Here is a 10,173-nt window from a genome sequence, read left to right as displayed (position 1 = left end):
GTCGCTCACTCTGCCCTCCGCCCCACAGGCCGCACGAGACAGGGGGGAAATTAACCATGCCAAGTCCTCAAATCAAGGAGACATTGAATGTGTGCATAGAAAATGAGACAGAGAAAAAGAAAACTTTTTTGCATGCATATTATCTGCAACAACTCAAAACAAATAAGCAAGCATCTCCTCAAAACTGCAGGGAAGAAAATTTAACACCTTTTTTTTTTGAAGTCAGGGAAAGGAAGTGGAAATTGAGTGCCATATCCACTACTACTAATTTAAAATGTGCAAAATGTCAATTGCATTGTCTTTATTTAGACATCAGCCTTCAGGATTAATGTAGAAATGAAAAGACTTTTTCATACACTTATCCCCACTCACAACCTTATTTTTCCACAAGATCTCAAGCCCTGCAAAAACAAATTTTCCTTTTTGCTTACCAAAACCCCAGAAGTGATTCTAGCCTCGTGAAAAAAAAGAGAAAAGAAAAAGTATATTCAGTTTCCTAAACTGGGGCAGACTAGCTAAAAACATTTACATGCATTGTGTTGACGTGTGACACATTCTGTACCACTACCTCCCCTCATCTTGTCACCTGCTCCTCACCCCCTTGATTGACAGAAACTGGCATGTGCCTGGTGTTCAGTTAAGCATTCACTGAACTAAACTGAATGGAATGGAAAGGCTGGCAGAAGGAAAGGCCTCAGGAGGAAGTGCCCCTGAAGGGGAAACCCGAGGGATGGATGAGCCAGTGTGGCCACGGGGTGCAGGGGCAGCGGCGGGAGTAACGGAGCTGCAGGGATCCACTGTGATCATAATGTCATGTTAAGGGGTTTGGACCTGATTTTGCAGGTGATAGGGAGCTACCAAAAGGGGGTAGTTGTAGTGTCTTAGAGAATTCACTCTGGCAGCAGAAAGGGGTGAATGTTGGTGGGGGCTCGGGTTAAGTAAAAAAATGGGGGGCAAGAAGAGCAGGCAGGGATCCAGTGAGTGTCAGTGCAGACGGGAGGTGGCGAGGGCCTGCCCCGGGGGAACAGGAGTAGGAATGGGGACACCAAGGAGAGAGATGGAAGTAGAATCAACAGGATTTGGTGATCTGTTGGGTGGAATGTTTTTTATCTGAGCCTCAGTTTACCCCTACCACCTGCAAAAGCAGATTCCAAGACAGAGACTTATGTGCAAGCAGTTTATTTGGGAGGAAGAGAGAGGCATCAGGTAAGTGGAACAAGAAAGAATGAAAAAGAAATACAAGGGTACCACTGAGTTACTACAAAGTCAGCCACTGCTGCAGGTGACTGGTGCTTGAGATCTCTCTCAGGCCCTCTGAGGAGCCACGGGAAATGTGTCCTCCATAGGTTTTCTCCCCCATTGGTTCAGGGAGCCCCACAGGTGTCAATTCCCCCGACTTGGTAGCCCGCGCACGTGCAAGGGCTGAGCAGGCTCTTGGCTCCTTGCGTGTCCGCATCAACATCAGGGAGCCCAGGGCAACAAAGGAGAGTAAACCAAGGCCTGATGTCAACCCAAGGCATGTCTTACTGCAGTTGAACTAAAACTGGTAGCAGCCCGCTTGGAGCTAGTAAGTCAAAGGTAGAGGGTTCTGGTGGAATGGGCACATATCAAGAAGTGAAATAGGCTGGGCGCTGTGGCTCACGCCTGTAATCCTAGCTCTCTGGGAGGCCGAGGCGGGCGGATTGCTCAAGGTCAGGAGTTCAAAACCAGCCTGAGCAAGAGCGAGACCCCGTCTCTACTATAAATAGAAAGAAATTAATTGGCCAACTGATATATATATAAAAAAATTAGCCGGGCATGGTGGCGCATGCCTGTAGTCCCAGCTACTCGGGAGGCTGAGGCAGGAGGATCGCTTGAGCCCAGGAGTTTGAGGTTGCTGTGAGCTAGGCTGATGCCACGGCACTCACTCTAGCCTGGAAAACAAAGCGAGACTCTGTCTCAAAAAAAAAAAAAAAAAAAAAAAAAAAAAGAAGTGAAATAAAAGCAACCAAGTTAGTTTTTATGCAATATTTCCACTGTTCTGATAAGAACAAGATGCACAGGCATGTACAAGTTACAAAATAAAAATTGTGTCATTTCAATGATTCTGCATGTGCATTAAATGTTCCTTCCTACATTTGCATTGTGAACTAGCATTATACACTATGAGTGGTAAAATTCATGGTAATGATTTAAAATTAAATTTAATGATTTTGTTTTTCTTTACTTAGAACAATGTTAAGTAGCAAGTAAAAAGAACCTGTGGCCAGCCGAGAGTCTGGAAATAAAGGGAAAAGCTTCATATTTATTACCTTTAACATCACCTCTTTTCTGCTTTTCTAACAAGGGGTCCTACGTTTTCATTTTCTCTAGGACCTACAAATCTCAAACTCAAGTCCCACTTGATGATGGACAAAGTGACATTTTATTTGTAGGACAGCTGTGTGTGTGTGTGTGTGTGTGTGTCCATCAGTTTGCATGGCAGGTGTTGTGTGGGAACAGCAAGAGGATGGCGGGTGTTGGAACTCAGATGTCACATTACTGCCATCTTGTGTCCAATACAGTGTACAGCACACAGCTCCAGGGGGAGGCCCACAGGTGTGTGGCTGCTTCCAGAAGTGCTAAGACTCCACACCCTAAGGCCAAAATGGCACACCGACAGGATGCCCCTGGGCTGGAGCTATCTAATGGAGGCAGAGGTGCGATGAGAACAGAGGTTTCACCCGCCGCTCACACACACCACTGCAGAGTGGTTGAAGCTGAAATGCATGTGTGCATGCATGTCTGTGTGGGGGTCCCTGTGCCTTTCTCTCCCCTTCCACAGGTTCTCTTCCTTCATTCCCACCCTCCTCCTCTTTGTAGGACCCTCTCATAAACCAAGAAGTCTGGTTTTTTTATGAGTCAGACCACATCCAGCTCTCCTGTGGAAGACCTGGCCGTCACGCGTGGTCCTTCTTGGAGAACAACGTCACTGGGAAGCACCGAGAGGTAGATGGGGAGGGTGTGCAGGTCCAAGGATGCCGGTGACTCACATGGGCCAGACTCTGGGGACAAACACACACCAATAAATATTCTTACTATGTGACTGCAGGGCTCCGCCAAGTTAGTTCTGTTACTTACCAGCTACAAAATAACAAAAAGGAATCATGAATTAATCCTCCCCCAAAACAGAGAAGTTAAGGAAATGATCAGTCCTGCATTAGGTATGGATTAGACACCAAGGGGCCAACAATTTACCTGATGGCAGACACAGAAGCCAGAGAAATGAGACAAAGGGGAGAGGGAGCGACTTGGTACTAAATATGAACGAGGCAAGCACACCGAGTTCTTTACTTCTTGCTGCTTTAATCAGGGTTCCGGCTGCACCCATCCCCAAGGACAAGCAGGGGGTATTGATGGGGACCAAGAATGACCCCTTCCTTCATGCCCCTTAAAAAACACATTTTTCAAACATTTTGTGTGAAGTAATAAATGGACTTCAACATATTTTTCAGTCTAAAAGTAATACATATAAATTAATGGGGAAAAGGGAAAAATTTAAAGACCATAAAAATAACCCGTAATCTCCTCACTCATCTTCACTCTTAGTATTTGAGTGTGTTTCTTTCTAATCTTTTTTCTATTTATCTACCTAATCTATACCTATACCTGTATCTATAAATACATTAAGTATATATTTTAAAAAGGGGAACCCCTCAGATTAAAACATATTATTTCTTGGCCGGGCGCTGTGGCTCACGCCTGTAATCCTAGCTCTTGGGAGGCCGAGGCGGGCGGATTGCTCAAGGTCAGGAGTTCAAAACCAGCCTGAGCAAGAGTGAGACCCCGTCTCTACTATAAAATAGAAAGAAATTAATTGGCCAACTGATATATATATAAAAAAATTAGCCGGGCATGGTGGCGCATGCCTGTAGTCCCAGCTACTCGGGAGGCTGAGGCAGGAGGATCGCTTGAGCCCAGGAGTTTGAGGTTGCTGTGAGGTAGGCTGACGCCACGGCACTCACTCTAGCCTGGACAACAAAGTGAGACTCTGTCTCAAAAAAAAAAAAAAACATATTATTTCTTAATTCATTTAACTCTCTTCTTACTGTTGGACTTTTTTCTTTGTTCTTGTTGTAAATAATTCCACGGTAAATGTCCTTATATATAAATTTTAGACATTTTGAGTATTTCCTTAGAATAGATTCCTTAAAGTAGCATAACTGGGTCAATAGTTATAAACTTTGAAAAGATGCTTGCCAAATTGCTTTGTAGACAAGTTATGCTAAGTTATATTCCTACCACTAGGGCATAAAATTAGTCATTTCCCCACACCTATGACAACACTAAATTTTTGTTAAACCTTTTCTAATTTGCTAGCATAAATTGATCTCATTGTTTTAACTTGCATTCTCTTGGAAAGTAGTGAGGTTGAACACTTTTTTTTTTTCTTTTTGAGACAGTGTCTTGCTTTGTTGCCCAGGTTAGAGTGAGTGCCGTGGCATCAGCCTAGCTCACAGCAACCTCAAACTCCTGGGCTCAAGCAATCCTGCTGCCTCAGCCTCCCAAGTAGCTCAGACTACAGGCATGTGCCACCATGCCCGGCTAATTTTTTCTACATATATTAGTTGGCCAATTAATTTCTTTCTATTTATAGTAGAGATGGGGTCTGGCTCTTGCTCAGGCTGGTTTCGAACTCCTGACCTCCAGCAATCTGCCCGCCTTGGCCTCCTAGAGTGCTAGGATTACAGGCATAAGCCACCGCGCCCGGCCTGAACACTTTTAATGTTATTAGACATTCAGAGAATTGTCTACTGGGATTTAAATGCTTAAAAATATTTTCATCTATATTTTCTTTTTTTTAAGGTTTTGTTAGTAGTTAGCTTTTTTTTTCCTTTGGAAAAGTATTTATTGAGTATAAATAAATGTTCTATACATTAAATATCAAGAAATATTCATTATTGATTATAAGTCAGGCTGTAATACTGAGGGAACCATAGAATCAAAATATCTACTCATGATACAGCAGTGATAATTCCATTCCAATATTGGACACAGTAATGATTTGCTCACAAGACACAACAAAATTCATCAGAAAAAGGCTATCACTTTAACCAACCTATAATACCACAATAGAAAATGGTTTTGAATCAGAGTATGAACAGCCCTGATAATTTCATTTTCCTTTTATGAATTTATCAGGTCATTTTGATACTGTAGCATTTTGATACTGTAGTACACTGTCACAGATTTTAAAGATTCCCATTTCCTTGGTTTTATTTCAAGTGATTATTAATGAATGAAAATGAGTCATACAAAGCCGAAGATACATTTAAGTAGTTAGTATTTTGTAAGAGAAAAAGGAATCAAAGTTTAGTACAAAGAAAGCATCTCCCAAGTGATGAGTCTCCTACTGGGGGGGCGTGTGGGGGAAAGAGCAACGTAATTGACCTTTCCTTCAAAGGAAAGAAACCTAAATCTGTTATGGCAAATTTGGAATGATAAAATATTTCCCAGTCCCATCATGTATGCTTGTTTTGTACGATGTACTTGAGTGATGTAAGTCTATGAAGCAGGGGTCTGTGGCAACCCAAATTCATCCACCAGAACTCCATCCTTGTTTTTTGTGTCAGCGGGAACACCTTCTGGAATTGCAGGTGCAGATGCTGCTTCATCCAAGTAGGAACTATCTTCACCAGCCAGGAGCTCATCGCCCAACGCATCCAGCTCTGCTTCTAGGTCATGTTCGTCTAATGCTGGGGTGCCGTAACTGCGACTCTGTGCTTCTTGGATTTCGTTTGCATCTCCCATCATATCCTCTAGCTGGTTTTGTAAATCCTCAATCTGGTCTATTTTCACCTGCTTGTGTGCCTTTTTCATTTCGTTTACTCCCAGTTTCATAGCATCAACCATGGTCTTGGTGTTCTTCAATGGCTGGACGGTGTGATTGGCTTGTCCCATGCTGAAAGACCGCTGGGCGCGGCTGGCCCGCTGCTGCTCATGCATCTGCCTTTGCTTTAAACCCCGCAAGGCTCTCTGCTTGGCCGTGTTCTTTGCAGGGCCCTCTCTCGTCTTCTTGATCTGATCCTTATACTTCACTAGCTCAGCATCCAATCGAGAAATCTTCTTGTCAGTGGATTCTGCCTGGCTGTCCACTGTGCCAACGCAGTCTGGGCGGTGGAGTCTTGGGTTTCGCTTTCCCGAAGAATTGGTTCATCTTGGGCGGCCATGAAGAAACCCAAACACTGGAGCAAAACCAGACCGTACTTAGCTTTTTAATTTATCTAACATTTATTTTAATATACAGTAACAAATGAAAGCATAATTTTAAAAGTTCTCTCAAATCTTTACCCAGTTGTTCCAATACCACTTGCTCAATGATTTTAATGCTTCATTTAATATATAACCAAATTCTAATTATACTGGGTTTTCTTTCTGGCCTATGTATTCTAGTTTATTTACCTGTCTGTTGGTTTTGGTGCCAGTACCACACTAGCTCAATCACAATGGCTCTAAAATATACAGTATATTAATATCTGGCAGGGCAAGACTATTCATTAACTCTCTTTTTTAAAAAATTTCATAGCCTACCTCCCTCCTATCTACTTATTCTTTTATATGTATTTTAGAATTATTTCATTAAGAAAAATCCCATTGGAATACTGATTGAAGTGGCACAAAATCTATACATTAATGATACATTTTATAAATCTATACATTAAGGATACATTTTATAAGTTAGGATTCCGTGACAACAGTCAGGCCTTTATCCTTGAGCCAACACTTCTTCAGAGTACAACATGGAGTGAAGATTAAGAGCACAGGCCTTGGGGAAATTTAGGACAAAACATGAAGCTTAAGCATCTTGTATTAATAGATAGCCTGTGTAAGTTGGGATAAGATTCACAAAAGGGAATTTATGAAGGAATTTTATATGTGACCAAGTTGGTTATAATTAAAAAGGAAATTTTTTTGTTAAAATAATAAAGATTTCTTAAAATATTAATTTGTTCTTAGTGAAATTATATGACATATTAATTTTAATTCTATAACCTGTTTCCTTTTTTAATTAAAAAAATTATCCAGTGGTTCACGACTGTAATTCTAGCACTCTGGGAGGCTGAGGTGGGCAGATAGCTCGAGGTCAGGAGTTTGAAACCAGCCTGACCAAAAGCGAGACCCTGTCTCTACTATAAAATAGAAAGAAATTAATTGGCCAACTAATATATATAGAAAACATTAGCCGGGCATGGCGGCGCATGCCTGTAGTCTCAGCTACTTGGGAGGCTGAGGCAGGATTGCTTGAGCCCAGGAGTTTGAGGTTGCTGTGAGCTAGGCTGACGCCACGGCACTCACTCTAGCCTGGGCAACAAAGTGAGATTCCGTCTCAAAAAATATAAATTCTCCAGAAAAAAAATAAAGAGCATAGGCCTTTGACCAGCACTAATGCAATGAGTTTGGCAAGTTTCCTAACCTCTCTGTGTCTCAATTTCATCATCTATACAATCATTCTTATTATTTTATTAGATCTATAATCAATATGGCTACTAGAACTGTCTCTCACAATCAAATTTCAAAATATTTAACTCACATTTTACTCTGTCCACCCAAAAAGTACGTTAAAGCCTCCAAATGAAAGAATATAAGGAAAAAGCAAAGGGAACATAACAGGCACTGGGAGATCTTTCCACCTGTATCTAAATCTATAATCCCTAATTGAATATAAATATCCGAAGAACAAGGATTTTTTTCCAGTTCCCCCACCTCCCACATAGTTACACACTGGTACACAATGGGCACTTAAATATCTGTTGAATGGTTAAATGAATGAATGATGATAATTCTCCTGATTCTAATATTCCAGGACAGCAAGGCCAAAAGTCTTCCCCAAAGGCTGTCAAATGGCCAAGGAAAATTTCAGACTCCTTGGGAGAACTCCAGGTAAAGTGAATCTTCTTTAGGCCCTGCTAAGCTTCCCTACACACTAAGGGAGGAGGGTGCATTGAGGGAGAAATCTTAGGCTGTTATAGAAAACCAACACAGTTAATTAGAAAGAGATTCCTGTCTCACTCACACTGTTAAATTGCTTTGATCTCTTCATAAAGTGAAAAACAGCCGAATAAGATATTAATGCTGTATAAGGTATTTGTATACCCATGTCCAGAGCAGCATTATTCACAACCACCAAAAGGTAGAAGCAGAGCAAGTGTCCATCCACAGATGAATAGAGAAACAAAATGTAGTATAGCCATACGGTGGAATATTATCCAGCCACAAAAAAGAACGAATACTGAACACATGCTGCAGTATGAATGAATCAAAGCCAGACACAAAAGGACAAATACTGTGTGATTCCAATTATATGAGCTACCTAGAGGAGTCAAATTCACAGGGACAGAAAGTAGAATATTGATTGCCAGGGGATGAGGAGAAGAGGGAATGGACAGTTATTGTTTAATAGTACAGAGTTTCAGTTTAAGATAAAAAATTTCTGGAGATGGATGGTGGTGATGATTGTACAACAATGTTAACATAATGTCTATGAACTGAACACTTAAAATGTCTAAGATAGTAAATTCTATGTTATGCTATGTGTAGTGTACCACAATTTTTTAAATTAAATTTTCTCCTAATACTGTTTAAAGAGGTGTTCAGAAGTTTCTAGATAGTTGAACACGTGGAGGTTCCTGGAGAGTGGTGCGCCAAGAAAGGACATGGAAGCTCCACACCCCTTCCCACATACCTTGCCCTATGCATCTCTTCCAACTGGCTGTTCATCTGTGTCCTTTATAACATCCAATAAACCAGTAAAGAGCCGGCAGGGCTGCACCAGCATGAACTCCCCATTGCCAGAAGAGCTCTGGCAATGCCTCTTTGTCCTAGGCTGCCTCTTTGTCCAGTAGTGCTTTGCTGCCTCTGATGGGGCAAACACACAGGTCGGCCTGGGCTCCAATGTCTTAAGCCTGAGTCCTTCCAGCCACTTCCCAGGGAGATATAGTTGAAGTCCTGTACCTGCTTTAGAGGTATATAATTCTCCTAACTAGTCTTCCTATGGGATTGTAGAGGTGGATTTCTGGCTCCATTCCCTGTCATACCAATAATATAGAACAAAAACACAACCTACAAAGAGAGAGAGACAGAGAGAGAGAGGGAGACATGCTTTCAGAACTAGGTTCTAAAGAAAGGAGGCAAAAGGCCACAGAGCATAGAGCTGGCTCACCCATTTCATTAGCTGATTACCGACAATGGCCCTTGATTGTGGGGAGGGAGAGAAGGGTATCACATGGGCTTGAGTTAGAAATGCATGTCTGCCTGATGCTGGTCTAGGAATTTTCTAACATTATCATTACAGAGTGAGGTTTTGTTGTATTTTCCTGCCAGCTGGCCTCAGGCAGACCCTCCCCAGTCCATTACACATGTTCCAATAATCTTGAACCTCTAAGGCAGGGGTCCCTAACCTATGGTGAGCTGTATAATATTTCATTATATATTACAGTGTAATAACAATAGAAATAAAGTGCACAATAAATGTGATGCACTTAAATCATCCCCAAACCATCCCCTGCTCCCTGGTCTGTGGAAAAATTGTCCTCCATGAAAATGGTCCATGGTGCTAAAAAGGTTGGGGACTGCTGTTAAAGAAAGGAGCCTGGGCCAGGCAAGGTCGTTCACGCCTGTAATCCTAGCACTCTGGGAGGCCGAAGCGGGAGGATTGCTCAAGGTCAGGAGTTCAAAACCAGCCTGAGCAAGAGCAAGACCCCGTCTCTACTAAAAATAGAAAGAAATTCCAACTAAAAATATATAGAAAAAATTAGCTGGGCATGGTGGTGCATGCCTGTAGTCACAGCTACTGGGGAGGCTGAGGCAGGATTGCTTAAGCCCAGGAGTTTGAGGTTGCTGTGAGCTAGGCTGACACCATGGCACTCTAGCCCTGGCAACAGAGTGAGACTGTCTTAAAAAAAAAAGAAAAAGAAAGGAGACTGCATTCAGCTCTCCTTCCTCCCAGAAGGCTCCTGTGTAACAACACAGATGTAAACTGCACTTGAGTATGTCCTCACTCTATCCACCAGTATATCTAAGATACAGGTACTTGCCAGGCTAATACATATTCCTTGATACTCTTCTACCAGCATTGCAGGTGGCTGGTACTTGCCTTACATCCATAAAAGAAAAGGGGGTCTCTCAAAGGGTCCATTGCAGAGGAAAGACAGCTGC

General features: G+C 42.2%; 1 pseudogene; it reads right to left on the bottom strand.

Moving 5' to 3' along the window:
* Nucleotides 1-4,543: 4,543 nt before the first annotated feature.
* Nucleotides 4,544-6,504, bottom strand: LOC105871638 (charged multivesicular body protein 5 pseudogene; annotated as a pseudogene).
* Nucleotides 6,505-10,173: the final 3,669 nt, after the last annotated feature.

This window comes from Microcebus murinus, chromosome 2, assembly GCF_040939455.1.
Source record: "Microcebus murinus isolate Inina chromosome 2, M.murinus_Inina_mat1.0, whole genome shotgun sequence".
Lineage (NCBI taxonomy): Eukaryota > Metazoa > Chordata > Mammalia > Primates > Cheirogaleidae > Microcebus > Microcebus murinus.
The sequence above is the reverse complement of the archived record's forward strand: the minus strand, read 5'-3'. Positions and strand labels throughout refer to the sequence as shown.